The sequence below is a fragment of the Heptranchias perlo genome, unplaced genomic scaffold, assembly GCF_035084215.1.
Source record: "Heptranchias perlo isolate sHepPer1 unplaced genomic scaffold, sHepPer1.hap1 HAP1_SCAFFOLD_134, whole genome shotgun sequence".
NCBI lineage: Eukaryota > Metazoa > Chordata > Chondrichthyes > Hexanchiformes > Hexanchidae > Heptranchias > Heptranchias perlo.
In genome coordinates this window covers 1,201,200-1,217,128 of record NW_027138580.1, presented here as the reverse complement: position 1 = coordinate 1,217,128, position 15,929 = coordinate 1,201,200, and the positions used below count along the sequence as shown (strand labels likewise).

General features: G+C 49.5%; 1 protein-coding gene and 1 pseudogene across 1 annotated transcript in view; one reads left to right on the top strand and one right to left on the bottom strand.

Annotated features, from left to right (window-relative positions):
- The window catches only part of LOC137308604 (zinc finger protein 239-like), a 35,305-nt gene extending 22,712 nt beyond the window's left edge, over nt 1-12,593 (bottom strand). The window contains exon 1 of the mRNA XM_067977225.1: nt 12,506-12,593. The gene's annotated coding sequence lies outside the window, so the exon portion shown is untranslated. The remainder of the gene's footprint in view (nt 1-12,505) is intronic.
- The window catches only part of LOC137308628 (zinc finger protein 850-like), a 62,348-nt pseudogene that overhangs the window by 36,065 nt on the left and 10,354 nt on the right, over nt 1-15,929 (top strand).

Genomic DNA, 15,929 nt, shown 5'->3' with positions numbered 1-15,929 from the left:
CTTTCTCTTCCTTCCTCCCTCATGTGTTTATCGAGCTTCCCCTCAACAAGTGGAAACATCTTCTCTCCGTCTCCCCTTTCGAATCCCTTCATAATTTTAAAGACCTCGATCAGGTCTCTGTTCTGGAGAAAAGAGCCCCAGCCTGTTCAATCTTTCCTGATAGGTATAACCCCTCAGTTCTGGTGTCATCCTTGTGAATCTTTTTTGCACCTTCTCCAGAGCCTCTGTATCCTTTTTGTAATATGGAGACCAGAACTGTGCCCCGTACTCCAAGTGTGGTCTAACCAAGGTTCTGTACAAGTTTAACATAACTTCTCTGCTGTTCAATTCTCTCCCTCCTGAAATGAGCCCCAGCGCTCGGTTTGCCCTTTTTTTCCGGCCTTATTAACCTGTGTCGCTACTTTTAGTGATTTGTGTGTCTGAACCCTCTTCTGCCCCATTTTGAACCCCTCCCCTCCCCCGATCCACAGGGCGGTCCCGGCCGGGGAACCCGCTCAGAGACTTCGCTCAAAATCAACCCCCGCCCCCGAATCCCGGATATTAGTCCAGTAATATAGTAATGCACACATATATTAGTCGAGTAATACAGTACTGTGCACAATATATACAGTACTGTATTACGAGACTAAAATATACTGTGTACAGTAATGTATTACTAGACTAATATATAACATGTACAGTGTTGTTTTATTGGACTAATATAATGTGCACAGTACTACTAGACTAATATACTGTGTACAGTAATGTATTACTAGACTAATATACTGTGTACAGTAATGTATTACTTGACTAATAACGTGTACAGTGCTGTACTGTACACATTAGTCTAGTAATCAGTACTGTACACATTATTTGTCCAGTAATACAGTACTGTACACATTATATATTATTAGTCTAGTAATACAGTACTGTACACATTATATATTAGTCCTGTAATGCAGTACTGTACACATTATATATTAGTCCAGTAATACAGTACTGTACACATATTATTAGTCTAGTAATACAGTACTGTACACATTATTAGTCCAGTAATACAGTACTGTACACATTATTAATCCAGTAATACAGTACTGTACACATTAATCTAGTAATACGGTACTGTACACATTACATATTAGTCCAGTAATACAGTACTGGACGCATTATATATTATTAGTCTCGTAATACAGTACTGTAGACATTATATATTATTAGTCTAGTAATACAGTTCTGTACACATTATTAGTCCAGTAATACAGTACTGTACACATTATATATTATTAGTCTAGTAATACAGTACTGTACACATTATATATTATTAGTCTAGTAATGCAGTACTGTACACATTAGTGTAGTAATACAGTACTGTATACATTATATATTATTAGTCTAATAATATAGTACTGTACACATTATTAGTCTAGTAATACAGTACTGTACACATTATATTAATCTAGTAATACAGTATTGTACACATTATATATTATTAGTCTCGTAATACGGTACTGCACACATTATATATTATAAGTCTAGCAATACAGTACTGTACACACATTAGTGTAGTAATACAGTATTGTACACATTATATATTATTAGTCTAGTAATACAGTATTGTACACATTGTATATTATTACTCTAGTAATACAGTACTGTACCCATTATATATTATTAGTCTAGTAATACAGCACTGTACACACATTAGTGTAGTAATACAGTATTGTACACATTATATATTCGTCTAATAATACAGTATTGTACACATTATATATTAGTCTCGTAATACAGTACTGTACACATTATATATTAGTCCAGTAATACAGTGCACATTATATATTATTAGTCTAGTGATACAATCCTTTGTATAATATATCTATTTAGTCTCGTGCTCCACATTATATATTTTAGTCCAGTAATATAGTACTGTACATATATTATTTTTATTCCAGTAATACAGTACAGTACATACATTATACATCTTAGTCCAGTAATATAGTATTTTACAAACACTATATATATTTTCATCCCATAATATAGTATTGCACATACATTATATATTTTTTGTCCAGTAATACAGTAAAGTCCATGCTGTTTTTAGTCCAGTAACATAGTCCATATATATTAGGCCGAGCAGCCTGCATGAGGAATCGCAGGTGTCTGTGTCCTGAACAGGAACCAGTAAGTGTGGATCTGCAGAGCAGCGAAAATCGGGAGAGTGAACATGAGGTGCAGCAGAGTGAGGGAGGAGGGAGAGAGTGTGGGACGGGGATTTACAGCTTGAGGGGAACGAGAGGGGAAAGAATGTTCGACAGAAACTAGAATTGTCTGTTCTGAATTTCCATCCTGTATTGACAGCGATGACTTTTGTAAACTCCTTTTACAGGGTATTAGAAGGGGAGGATTTGCAGACGGGAAACTCAAACCAAACCTCACGTCAAGATCTGACAGAGTCCCTCGATTCATCAGGACCTGAATATCATCGGCCTTTGAATGTGGAAGGAGAAATGTTTGTCTGTTGTGTCTGTGGGAAAAGATCAAACATCAGTGTGAGTGGAAAATCACCGAGACACACACACCCGAGTGAGAGTGTTCCAGTGCACTGAGTGTGGAAAGAGCTTCAACCAGTTACACAGCCTGAAAAAACATCGCACCGTTCACAGCGGGGAGAAACCGTCCACCACCAGCGGCAGTGGAGGTTAGGGAGCGGCCTATAAGAGGCGGGAGTCGGACGCCCGAGACCAGCGGAGGGGGAAAGGGAGCGAGGGAGAAAAAACACCCAAAGTGAGGTCTGCACAAAGGAAGGAGCTGATTGGTGATTGGTTTTTTTTTGCCCAGATCAGGGACCAGTCTTAAGTTTACTGATGGTAAGTTTAGTTAGTAGTCTAATAAAGCAAGGCATGCAGGTCTCCTCAGTCCCGTTGAATCCACATCCTACGCCATGTGGGAACTCCAGGACGCTTCCCGTGTCCTGGACGGCCACATGTGCAGGAAGTGTCGTCAGCTGGGGGAGCTCGAGCTCCGGGTTTCGGAGCATGAGCAGCGGCTGGTGTCACTGCAGTGTATCCGCGAGGCCGAGAGCTACGTGGATAGCACGTTCCAGGAGGTGGTCACCCCGCAGCTTTAGAGTGTGCAGGCAGCGAGGGAATGGGTGACCGCCAGACGGACATGGAGGACCAGGCAGGTAGTGCAGGATTCCCCTGATTACATCTCGCTCTCTAACCGGTGAATACTGGTGAGGGGGATGGTTCCTCTGGGGAGTACGGCCAGAGCCAAGTCCACGGCACCACGGGGGACTCAGCTGTACGGGGGGCGGGGGTGGAGAAAGGTCAGGAGAGCAATGGTGATCGGGGACTCGATAGTTAGGGGAACAGACAGGTGTTTCTGCGGCCACAGACGAGATTCCAGGATGGTATGTTGCCTCCCTGGTGCCAGGGTCCAGGATGCCACTGAGCGGCTGTAGAATGCTCTGAGGGGGGAGGGTGAACAGCCAGAGGTCGTGGTCCACATTGGTACCAATGACATAGGTGGAATGAGGAGTGAGGTCCTGCAGGTAGATTTTAAGGAGTTAGGAAGGAGATTAATAAACAGAACCTCAAAAGGTAGTAATCTCCGGCTTACTCCCGGTGTCACGCACTAGTGAGTATAGAAATAGGAGGATAGAGAAGATGAACGCGTGGCTGGAGAGATGGTGCAGGAGGGAGGGCTTTAGATTCCTGGGGCATTGGGACCGGTTCTGGGGGAGGTGGGACCTGGACAAGCCGGACGGGTTGCACCTCAACAGGGCCGGGACCAATATCCTCGCGGGGAGGTTCGCTCGTGCTGTTGGGGAAGGTTTAAACTAACTTGGCAGGGGGATGGGAACCAGAGCGGAGATTCAGAAGGGAGAGAATCAGAGCTGGAAATGGAAGGCAGAAAATTAGTAAGTGAGTTTTGAAGGCAGAGGAAACAAAGATTAGAAAATAAACAATAAAGGAGTTTGGCAGTGCTTAATGGGATATACCTCAAGGCAAGGAGTATAGTGAATAAGGCAGATGAGTTAAGGGCACAGATAGACACATGGCAGTACGATATCTTAGCTATTACTGAAACATGGCTTAAACAGGGGCAGGACTGGCAGCTCAACGTTCCTGGTTACAGGGTTTTCAGACAAGATAGGGGAATAAAAGAGAAGGGGGAGGTGGAATATTGGTTAAAGAAACAATTCCAGCTGTGAGGAGGGATGATATGTTAGAAGGATCATCAAATGAAGCCATATGGGTTGAACTGAAGAACAAAAAAGGGGCAGTCCCACTGCTGGGAGTGTACTATAGACCCCCAAACAGTCAGAGGGAGATAGAAGAGCAAATATGTCGGCAAATTTTTGAAAAGTGCAAAAACAGTAGGGCAGTAATAATAGGGGATTTCAACTCCCCGAATATTAACTGGGATAGAAACAGTGTGAAGGGGAGAGAGGGGGCAGAATTCTTAAAATGCATTCAGGAGAACATTTTTAGCCAGTACGTAGCAAGCCCAACAAGAGGTGGGAGAGGGGGCAGTTCTGGATTTAGTTTTAGGGAATGAGGCTGGGCAGGTGGAAGGAGCATCAGTGGGAGAGCATTTTGTGGTCGTGATCATAATTCAATTAGATTTAGTGTAGTTATGGAAAAGGATAAAGATAGAACAGGAGTAAAAGTTCTCAATTGGGGAAAGGCCAATTTCACTGAGCTGAGAAGTGATTTAGCAAAAGTGGACTGGAAACAGCTACTTGAAGATAAATCAGTGTCAGAGCAGTGAGAGGCATTCAAGGGGTTCAGAGTAAACATGTTCCCACAAAGAAAAAGGGTGGGACTGCCAAATCTAGAGTCCCCTGGATGACAAGGAGCACACAGGGTAAGATAAGGCAGAAAAAGGGAATCTTATGTCAGATACTGAGAGCTCAATACTGCAGAAAGCCCAGAGGAGTATAGAAAGTGCAGGGGTGAAATTAAAAAGGAAATTCGGAAAGCAAAGAGAGGGCATGAAAAAATACTGGCAAGTAAAATTAAGGAAAACTCCAAATGTTTTATAAATACATAAAGAGTAAGAGGATAACTGAGGAAAGAGTAGGGCCTATTAGAGACCAAAAAGGTAACCTGTGTGTGGAGGCGGAAGATGTGGGTATGGTTCTTAATGAATACTTTGCGTCTGTCTTCACAAAAGAGGGGGACGATGCAGAGATTGTAGTTAAGGAGGAGGAGTGTGAGATATTGGATGGGATAAACATAGTGAGAGAGGAAGTATTACGGGCTTAGCATCTTTGAAAGTGGATAAATCGCCAGGCCCGGATGAAATGTATCCCAGGCTGTTCAGAGAAGCAAGGGAGGAAATAGCAGAGGCTCTGACCATCATTTTCCAATCCTCCCTGGCTGCAGGCGTGGTGCCTGAGGACTGGAGGACTGCTAACATTGTACCGTTGTTTAAAAAGGGAGAAAGGGACAGACCGAGTAATTACAGGCCAGTCAGCCTAACCTTGATGGTGGGCAAATTATTGGAATTAATTCTGAGGGACAGCATAAATCGTCATTTAGAAAGACACGGATTAATCAAGGACAGTCAGCATGGATTTGTTAAGGGAAGGTCATGTCTGACTAACCTGATTGAATTTCTTGAAGAGGTAACAAGGAGGGTCGATGAGGGTAGTGTGATTGATGTAGTCTACATGGATTTTAACAAGGCTTTTGACAAGGTCCCACATGGCAGATTGGTCAGAAAAGTAAAAGCCCATTGGATTCAAGGGAAAGTGGCAAGTTGGATCCAGAATTGGCTCAGTGGCAGGAAGCAAAGGGTAATGGTTGACGGGTGTTTTTGTGACTGGAAGGCTGTTTGTAGTGGGGTTCTGCAAGGCTCAGTACTCGGTCCCTTGCTTTTTGTGGTAAATATCAATGATTTAGACTTAAATGTAGGGGCCAAGATTAAAAAGTTTGCAAATGGTACAAAAATTGGCCGTGTGGTTGATAGTGAGGAGGAAAGCTGTAGACTGCAGGAAGATATCAATTGACTGGTCAGGTGGGCAGAAAAGGGGCAAATGGAATTCAATCCGGAGAAGTGTGAGGTAATGCATTTGGAGAGGGCAAACAAGGCAAGGGAGTACACAATAAATGGGAGGATACTGAGAGATGGAGAGGAGCAGTGGGACCTTGGAGTGCATGTCCACAGATCCCTGAAGGTAGCAGGACAGGGAGATAAGGTGGTTAAAAAGGCATACGGGATACTTTCCTTTATTAGCTGAGGCAGAGAATATAAGAGCAGGGAGGTCATGCTGGAACTGTATAAAACACTAGTTAGGCCACAGCTTGAGTACTGCGTACAGTTCTGGTCACCACATTACAGGAGAGATATGATTGCACTAGAGAGGGTACAGAGGAGATTTACGAGGATGTTGCCAGGACTGGAGAATTTTAGCTATGAGGAAAGATTGGATCGGCTGGGGTTGTTCTCTTTGGAACAGAGGAGGCTGAGGGGAGATTTAATTGAGATGAAACCAGCTGTTAACGAAAGAAAGAACTCTCGTTTATATCGAGCCTTTCACAACCTCGGGACGTCACAAAGTGCTTTACAGCCAATGAGGCGCTCTTGAAGTGTAGTCACTGTTGTAATGTAGGAAACACAGCAGCCAATTTGCGCACAGCAACATCCCACAAACAGCAAAGTGATAAATGACCACATCATTTTTTTAGTGATGTTAGTTGAGGGATAAATATTGGCCCCAGGACACCGGGGAGAAGTCCCCCCTGCTCTTCTTCGAAATAGTGGCCGTGGGATCTTTTACATCCACCTAAGAGGGGCAGACGGGGCCTCGGTTTAAAATCTCATCCGAAAGACGGCACATCCACAGTGCAGCGCTCCCTCAGTACTGACCCTCCGACAGTGCGGAGCTCCCTCAGTACTGACCCTGCGACAGTGCAGCGCTCCCTCAGTCCTGCCCCTCCGACAGTGCGGCGCTCCCTCAGTCCTGACCCTCCGACAGTGCGGCGCTCCCTCAGTACTGACCCTCCGACAGTGCGGCGCTCCCTCAGTACTGACCCTGCGACAGTGCAGCGCTCCCTCAGTACTGACCCTGCGACAGTGCAGCGCTCCCTCAGTACTGACCCTGCGACAGTGCAGCGCTCCCTCAGTACTGACCCTGCGACAGTGCAGCGCTCCCTCAGTACTGACCCTGCGACAGTGCAGCGCTCCTTCAGAACTGACCCTCCGACAGTGCGCCACTCCCTCAGTGCTGACCCTCAGACAGTTCAGCGCTCCCTCAGCACTGACCCTCCGACAGTGCGGCGCTCCCTCAGTACTGCCCCTCCGACAGTGCAGCACTCCCTCAGTACTGACCCTCCGACAGTGCGGCGCTCCCTCAGTACTGACCCTGCGACAGTGCAGCGCTCCCTCAGTACTGACCCTCCGACAGTGCGGCGCTCCCTCAGTACTGCCCCTCCGACAGTGCAGCACTCCCTCAGTACTGACCCTCCGACAGTGCGGCGCTCCCTCAGTACTGACCCTGCGACAGTGCAGCGCTCCCTCAGTACTGACCCTCCGACAGTGCAGCGCTCCTTCAGTACTGACCCTCCGACAGTGCAGCACTCCCTCAGTACTGACCCTCCGACAGTGCAGCGCTCCCTCAGTACTGACCCTCCGACAGTGCAGCGCTCCCTCAGTACTGACCCTCCGACAGTGCAGCGCTCCCTCAGTACCGACCCTCCGACAGTGCGGCGCTCCCTCAGTACTGACCCTCCGACAGTGCAGCGCTCCCTCAGTACTGACCCTCAGTACTGGTACTGGGGAGTGTCGGCCCTGGATTACGGGGCTCAAGTCTCTGGAGTGGGGACTTGGACCCACGGCCTTCAGACTCAGAGGGGAGAGTGAGACCGACTGAGCCACGGCTGACACTGAGTCGACCCAGCTCCTGAAGCCTATCTGATGTTGGTTGAGGGATAAATATTGGGCCAGGACAGCAGGGAGAACTCTCTTGCTCTTTGAATGGTTACAGCACAGGAGGAGGCCATTCAGCCCATCGAGCCTGTGCCAGCTCTTTGTAAGAGCAATCCAATCAGTCCCATTCCCCCGCTCTTTCCCCGTCGCCCTGCAAATCTTTTCCCTTCGAGTATTTATCCAATTCCTTTTTGAAAGCCACGATTGAATCTGCTTCCACCGCCCATCTTCAAAATATCCACCAGTCGATGTCTGGATCTCCTTTTCCTCCCATGAGCTTCTTTTAGTCAGGTTACCGCGAGTCCCGGGTTATTTACCGGTGACGGGAATGGGAGCTGACGTGTGGCCACACCCCTAACGTGTTGTCATCACGATGCCATGACATCACCAATGTCAGTGAGGGCGTGGCCCAAACCCCGGATTCTACAGTGTGTAATCGAGGCTCGGAGACGGCTGAACCCCAATGGGGGGGGAGAAAAGAGGGAGGAGGGGGGAGGGACACGAACAAAGACTCCACAAGGTGGCCGACCTCTCTTCTCCTGCTCGGCCTGACACAACAACAAATCAATTGATAATAACTCGTAGGAAACTGATCGGTTTCAGAGAGGCCGCGAGGAGGACTGGAGCGGAAACAGTAAAGTCACAGACCTGTGGTAATGAGCACCCTTCGTAGAGGGAGCTTTACTCTGTATCTAACCCGTGCTGTACCTGCCCCGGGAGTGTTTGATGGGACAGTGTAGAGGGAGCTTTACTCTGTATCTAACCCCTGCTGTACCTGCCCTGGGAGTGTTTGATGGGACAGTCCAGAGGGAGCTTTACTCTGTATCTAATCCTGTACCTGCCCCCGGAGTGTTTGATGGGACAGTGTTTGACGCTAACTGTTATTGTTGTTGGGTTAATACCCATGATATTTTCTCAGATTCAGCATCACTGTCACTTTATAAGTGCACCTCACGGCCCCTAGGATCTGGAGTGCACCCATTTCTAGTGATCATAACAGGAAGCCCATACTCTGTGTACTGGTTCCTGGAATATATCTCACACTGATACTAACTGGAGGCACAAGCTTTGAACCAACCAGTAGGTTTATTTGTATTATGTGGGCAGTAACGAACAGTGTGCAGTGTAACACATGGATTTCCCTCCGTTCCTCCACACGACAATAACAAAGGGTTGTTCTCTCTGAAGACAACCGTTCACTTGCTCCAGCCACACTCTTGATCCGTTTACCTTTGCCAGGACGACACGTATTGTGAAACACATTCAGCCCCCTGGCTGCGAGACTGACGCCCTGACTGTGACTGAAAAGACCGACATTGGACTGCCAATTCAATTCCTGCAAGAGCAAATTCCCCACCCAATCAACTGTCCATCACAGAGGGCTCCAGCCGATCAGTGTCCCTGACCTCTGAGACACAGCGGGTCAGTCAAAGGCACTGCCCAGGCTGAGGCTTTGCTCTGTGACCAGGCAGCTTGTAAACGGGCCCAGGTTGACCCTGAAAGAAAAGCAAGAGGTGACTCCATCTCCCATGAACAGGAGGAGGCCATTCGGCCCCTTGAGCCTGTTCCGCCATTCACTTCGATCATGGCTGACCTGTATCTTAACTCCATCTCCCCGCCTTGGTACCATAACCCTTAATACCCTCGCCTAACAAAAATCAACAATCTTAGTTTTGAAATTTCCAGTTGTCCCCCGGCCTCAACAGCTTTTCTGGGGGAGAGAGTTCCAGATTCCCACTCCCCTTTGTGTGAAGAAGTGATTCCCGACATCACCCCCTCAACGGCCTGGCTCGAATTTTAAGGTTCTGCCCACCTTGTTCTGGACTCCCCCCAACCAGAGGAAATAGTTTCTCTCTGTCTACCCGGTCAAATCCTTTAATCATCTTAAACACCTCGATCAGATCACCCCTTGATCTTCTATACTCGAGGGAACACATTGGAACAAACAGTCATTCCTCAATCTTCGACTGGGGTCATTGAAGACGTGAACAGCAGCCAATCGATACGGGGAACTTACTAAAGTCCTTCGCTTTCTCAATTTGCATTGATGAAGGACACCGCAGGCAGCTTGTCTGGAACTGAACTGATGGGTTTTCCTTGGAGAAATACCTTATGTGCTGATTCTAGCAACACAAAATATAAAAGTTTAAAAAATTCATCACAGACAGAAAAAGACCTGTTTTCATCACACTGAGACTCGGCGCTCTGAATGATAAAATGTCCCATTCCCCAGCACTGACATCCATTCACCCAAAAGGTGAGATAAACCCACTATCTTCTCACCCAGTCACAGCTACAGAGGGACTGGGAATGTCCAGAACAAGTCACCAGTCAGCTCTTCGAGACATCAAGGACTCGACACAGAGTCTGAAAGAAAGCTGACTGATTTGCCACATATTGAGAAAGATAAAATCCAGTGATAGGGGGAATTAACATCAGCAGAAACTACCAGAATGAACATGGTTCAGTCCTGGATGTGATTAACAGCAGCAATAACAGCAGAATCCAACCCCTGCAGTCAAACGTGAGTACGCTGGTGCATCAGCAGGTGGGATGAACGAGTGAATCCCTTCCCACACACGGAGCAGGTGAACGGCCTCTCCCCGGTGTGGACCCACTGATGTCTCAGCAGGTTGGAGGACTGAGTGAATCCCTTCCCGCACACGGGGCAGGTGAACGGCCTCTCCCCGGTATGGAACCGCTGGTGTCTGAGCAGGTTGGATGAACGGGTGAATCCCTTCCCGCACACGGGGCAGGTCAACAGCCTGTCTCCAGCGTGAGTGCACCAGTGCGTCAGCTGGCTGGACGGTCGTCTGAACCTCTTGGTGCATCGCGAGCAACCGAACGGTCTCTCCTCGCTATGAATGCGCTGGTGCTGCGACAAAAACTCGGGGCTTTTAAAGCTGCTCCCGCAGTCAGAGCATCCGAAAGGTCTCTCGTCAGTGTGAACCAGTTGGTGTCTCAGCAGGTGAAAGGAAGAATTGAATCCCTTCCCACACACGGAGCAGATGTAGGGCCTCTCCCCGGTGCGGCTGTGGCAATGTTTTCCCGGCCGGGATTGGCACGGAAATCCCTGCTCGGCGTCGGCACAGTCACACGGTTGCCCCCCGGCCTGGCTGCGCTCGTGCCTCGCCAGGTTGGACGATCGGCTGAAGGCTCGTCCGCACACGGAGCACGGGTACGGTCTGTCGCTGCTGTGATCGGCGCCTTGTTCTTCCATGACAGGTCCCGATGAATCGAGCGGCTCTGTCGGATCCCGAGGTGAGTTTCCCGTCTGCAAACCCTCCCCTTCTAATACCCTGTCAAAAGGAGTTTACAAAAGTCAGCGCTGTAAGTACAGGATAGAAATTCAAAAACATACAATTCCCGTGGAACATTCTTTGCTTTCTTGTCCCTTCTGAGCTGTAAATCCGTAATCAATGTTGCAGGAAATTGTACGTAAACAGCAATGTGATAATGACCAGATAATTAGTGATGTTGGAATTATAAAGAGGGTCTTAAAGGAGGGGTTTGGGGGCTGTTCCAGAGAGTGGGAGCAGGTGACTGCAAGCATGGCAGCCAACAGCTTGGACGAAAGGGGATGAAAAAGAAGCGGGAGTCAGAGGTGCAGGAATCTCTTGAGGCTGGCTGTTGCACTGAAGGAGGTTATACCGATATACATGGTGATGGTAACTAGCCATCATAGAGTTGTACAGCACGGATAGAGGCCCTTCGGCCCATCGTGTCCGCGCCGGCCATCAAGCCCTGTCTAATCTAATCCCATATTCCAGCATTTGGTCCGTAGCCTTGTATGCTATGGCATTTCAAGTGCTCATCCAAATGCTTCTTGAATGTTGTGAGGGTTCCTGCCTCCACAACCCTTTCAGGCAGTGAGTTCCAGACTCCAACCACCCTCTGGGTGAAAAAGTTCTTTCTCAAATCCCCTCTAAATCTCCCGCCTTTTACCTTGAATCTATGCCCCCTTGTTATAGAAACCTCAACGAAGGGAAAAAGCTCCTTAGTATCCATCCTATCTGTGCCCCTCATAATTTTGTACACCTCAATCATGTCCCCCCTCAGCCTCCTCTGCTCCAAGGAAAACAAACCCAATCTTCCCAGTCTCTCATCATAGCTGAAGCACTCCAGCCTTGGTAACATCCTGGTGAATCTCCTCTGCACCCTCTCCAAAGCGATCACATCCTTCCTGTAGTGTGGCGACCAGAACTGCACACAGTACTCCAGCTGTGGCCGAACCAGTTCAAATACACCCTGAATAATTCGTATCAATCATAAGATAGCTTCAGATGAAAACTATTGGACCCCACTGGACTCAGATGGCCCCACGTCGCCCAGGATTGGTTGCTATGTATTTAACCCAATCCCTTCTCTCCAGCCCCACCCGGTTTGATTTGGATACCCGTCTGGATCGCCCGCCGGCTCCCAATCCGCCTGCCTGCGTTTCCAGCCGACCGGTGCGAGAAAAAAAATATTCCGCTGACAGCGGTCCGCATCAATGGCTGCCTCAGTACCCACAATGCCCAGCGCGCCAGAAACCGCTCTATCCGCCGCGATAGTTTCAGCGCGCATGCGCCTATTCCCCCACCACACATACCACGTGGGCGGGGACCCGCAGTGCATCCTGGGCTGGGCTCCAGCCGCTTGTGGAGAGTCCGGCGGCCGGAGCGAGTGAGGAGAATCACCGGGGCCCCGGGGTGCGGGCGGAGGAGGAGCGAGGGCCCGAGACTGTTTGATGTGTTCCGGCCCTCGGTTGTTGATGAAGCCTGCACCGATCCGCGCTCTCTCCCCATTCCCGGGCACGGCCATTCCGGGCCTTAGGCCCGCACTCGGCCGCCGCGCCGCTCCGACCTCTCGAAGCTTCTCTTCCCACGGCCCGCACCGCGCATGCTCGGGACGGAGACCCTCCCCCCCAACCCTGCGCCTGCGCGCTCGCCTCCCGTCAGACCGATAGGGCGCTTTCTACGGCGCGAGGGTTTCTGGGTAAGGATGACCGCCATGGAAACGAATTGAAGCGCCGCACGCCCGGGATGGGAGCAAAGTCTGTCCTTTTTCACCGTCGCAGCGGGAAATCTCCACTACAGGTTATCGAATTGAAGCAGGTACTGGTTGTACTTTCATATTCTGATTATATTTCAGGGAGCGAGTGCTCAATCTATGGGCACAGGCTGCCGAGGGAGACGGTGGGAGCAGTTAGTATATAAAGCATTCAAATCAAATTAGATAAAATTTCTTTCAGTAATGGGCAATTAGGGATGGGTAACAAATGCCGGCCTTGACAGTGACGCCCACTTCCCATGAACGAATAAAAAAAAATAACTGAGGATACAGTGTGTGAGTAATTTAAGACTTGACCTGTGGTGAGTGCAGCATTGCTTCTGAGGAACAGGTGACTTTGGGCCTGTGGTTCCCAATGCTCTCCACCACTGGGGGTTTTCCTCACCTCATGTCTGGGTCTGTTGGAGACAAATTGATAAGAGATTGATTGTTATGATTAGTCAACAACTCCATTATCAATTCTTTTTTATTCATTCATGGGGTGTGGGCATTGCTGGTGAGGCCGGCATTTATTGCCCATCCCTAATTGCCCCTTGAGAAGGTGGTGGTGAGCCGCCTTCTTGAACCGCTGCAGTCAGTGTGATGAAGGTTCTCCCACAGTGCTGTTAGGAAGGGAGTTCCCGGATTTTGACCCAGCGACGATGAAGGAACGGCCGATATATTTCCAAGTCGGGATGGTGTGTGACTTGGAGGGGAACGTGCAGGTGGTGTTCCCATGTACCTGCTGCCCTTGGCCTTCTAGGTGGTAGAGGTGGCGGGTTTGGGAGGTGCTGTCGAAGAAGCCTTGGCGAGTTGCTGCAGTGCATCCTGTGGATGGTCCACACTGCAGCCACGGTGTGCCGGTGGTGAAGGGAGTGAATGTTTAGGGTGGTGGATGGGGTGCCAATCAAGCGGGCTGCTTTGTATCTTGCGACTACCAGGATGGTAGAAGACGAACTAGATGAACCTTGGTCCTTTTTGGTCCATCAATTCCTCTGTTCCTATTTTCTAATTCTTTCCCAAGCAGATTGAGGCCTGTGATTCTGAGGTATACATTCATCACGTGTCTTTTAGTGAAACAAAGACAGATCCTGCTGGAAACATTCAGCATCTGTGGAGAGAACAGTTGACGTTTCAGTTGGAGACCCTCCTCTTTTGTACTGATCAACCGAATGGCAGGCGTGACTTGATTGATGGATGCAATGGACCAATCGGTATAGGGAAAAGTAGTTGGAGGGCGGAGCAAGTGGTGCTCCTGTGACCTGTCGGCCTCCATTTTAGCACCCGCTATCGGGTGCGTTCCTGGGGGGGGGGGCTCCGAAAATCAGGGAATCCCGGAGCGGGTCGGGAGCCCGGCTCCAACCCGCCCACTTCCGGGTTCCCCACAGACGCGGCGACGTGCGCGCACAGCCCCCGCATGTGGGACTCCCGCAGGCAATTAAAGCCAGCGGGGGGCCACTTGAGAGTATTTACCGAGGTATTTCAGGTCATTAACAGACCTGATTAAGGGAATATGTCAGGAGGGGTGGGATTTTAGAAACAACTGGGACTGTTTCCCATACTGGGGGAAACACTCCCAGTTGAAATGGACGTGTTGCAGCCATCAGCCTGTCGCAGCTGGAAAGGTCCATTTATCAGGTGGCGGGGGGAGACCCTCACTCATTGCAGGAGGCCACTCTGTCACTTGGGACAAAGTTTGGCCTCCACCACCCTCCTCCTGACAATCAAATTCACCAACTTGCACAATTAACCCCAGGGTCCAGACACATGTACCAACCTTGCGGACCCCCTCAGATGTACATCTTCCAGATGGGGGCCGCCGTAGCTGCAGTCATGACCTACTCGGAGGGCGAACACCATCACCGGCCTTGCCGTCCACCTCTGATACGTGGAGCTCCACAACACAGTGCTGTGACACATCCCCCTGCACAGCAGGAGGGAGGGCAACCGCAGAGAGAGATGCGTCGCATGGGGCACTACCCTCGCCACAGGGTCCACAGACCGATGCTCAGCTTCCTGGACCTCTCTGAGCAACAGTGCACACGGAGGCTCAGAGTCACTCGACATGTAGTCGTGGACATCTGCAGCCTCCTTCATGCCGAGCTGCTCCCGGCTGGCCCGAGCACCATCTTCTTACCTGTCGCTGTCAACATCACCACTGCCCTCAACAACTTCTCCTCCACATCCTTCCAGGGTGCCACCGGGGACATCGCCGATGTCTCTCAGTCGTCTGCACAAAAGAGCCCTGCAAATACACCCACACCCACTCTGCAGTGACACAATGGGTGGCATCAGGTGTGGGTCTTCATTGTGATCCTCAGGAAAGGGCATTATTGCACAAACCAGACAAGATTCGCAAAGACGTGGCAGTAGTGGTGCCAATATAATATGTGATGTGAGTTGGTCAGAAATTAAATAGCAGTAAAAACCATGACAAACCCTCAAACACCCTTTTGCATCCCCTTCATGCTCACGACACGTTTGCCTTACGCTGCCTACTGCACATATATGATGCATGCCCTGTGGCTGCAGCACAGGCAGTGGCAGGTTGAGTGAGGCTGACCGTGAAAGAGATGCATCAGAGGGTGAGTATGAGATTGTATGAGGATTAGGTTGAGTGGTAGTGGTGGGATGAGTACTGGCGAGGTGAGTAAGTGCAGGTAAGATGAGGATGAGGTTTGAGTGGGTGTGAGGGGTGATGTGACAGAGTAGTGTTGGCAGTGCAGAAGGAGATGTGGGGTGGGGGCGGTGATGTGGCAGATGGAGTGTAGGGGAACGAGTAAGTGTACTCACTTTGGCTGACCGACTGAGGTCATTGCAGCTCCTCCTGCACTGTATGCAGGTGGGCGATATGTTGGTGGTGCAGGTGACCTCCTCTGCCACCTCGAGCCAGGCCTTCCTGGTGGCAGAGGCAGGCCGCTTCCTCCCGCCCGCCGGGGGGAAGATCTCTGTCCTCTCCCTCCTCCTCACCCCATCTAATGATA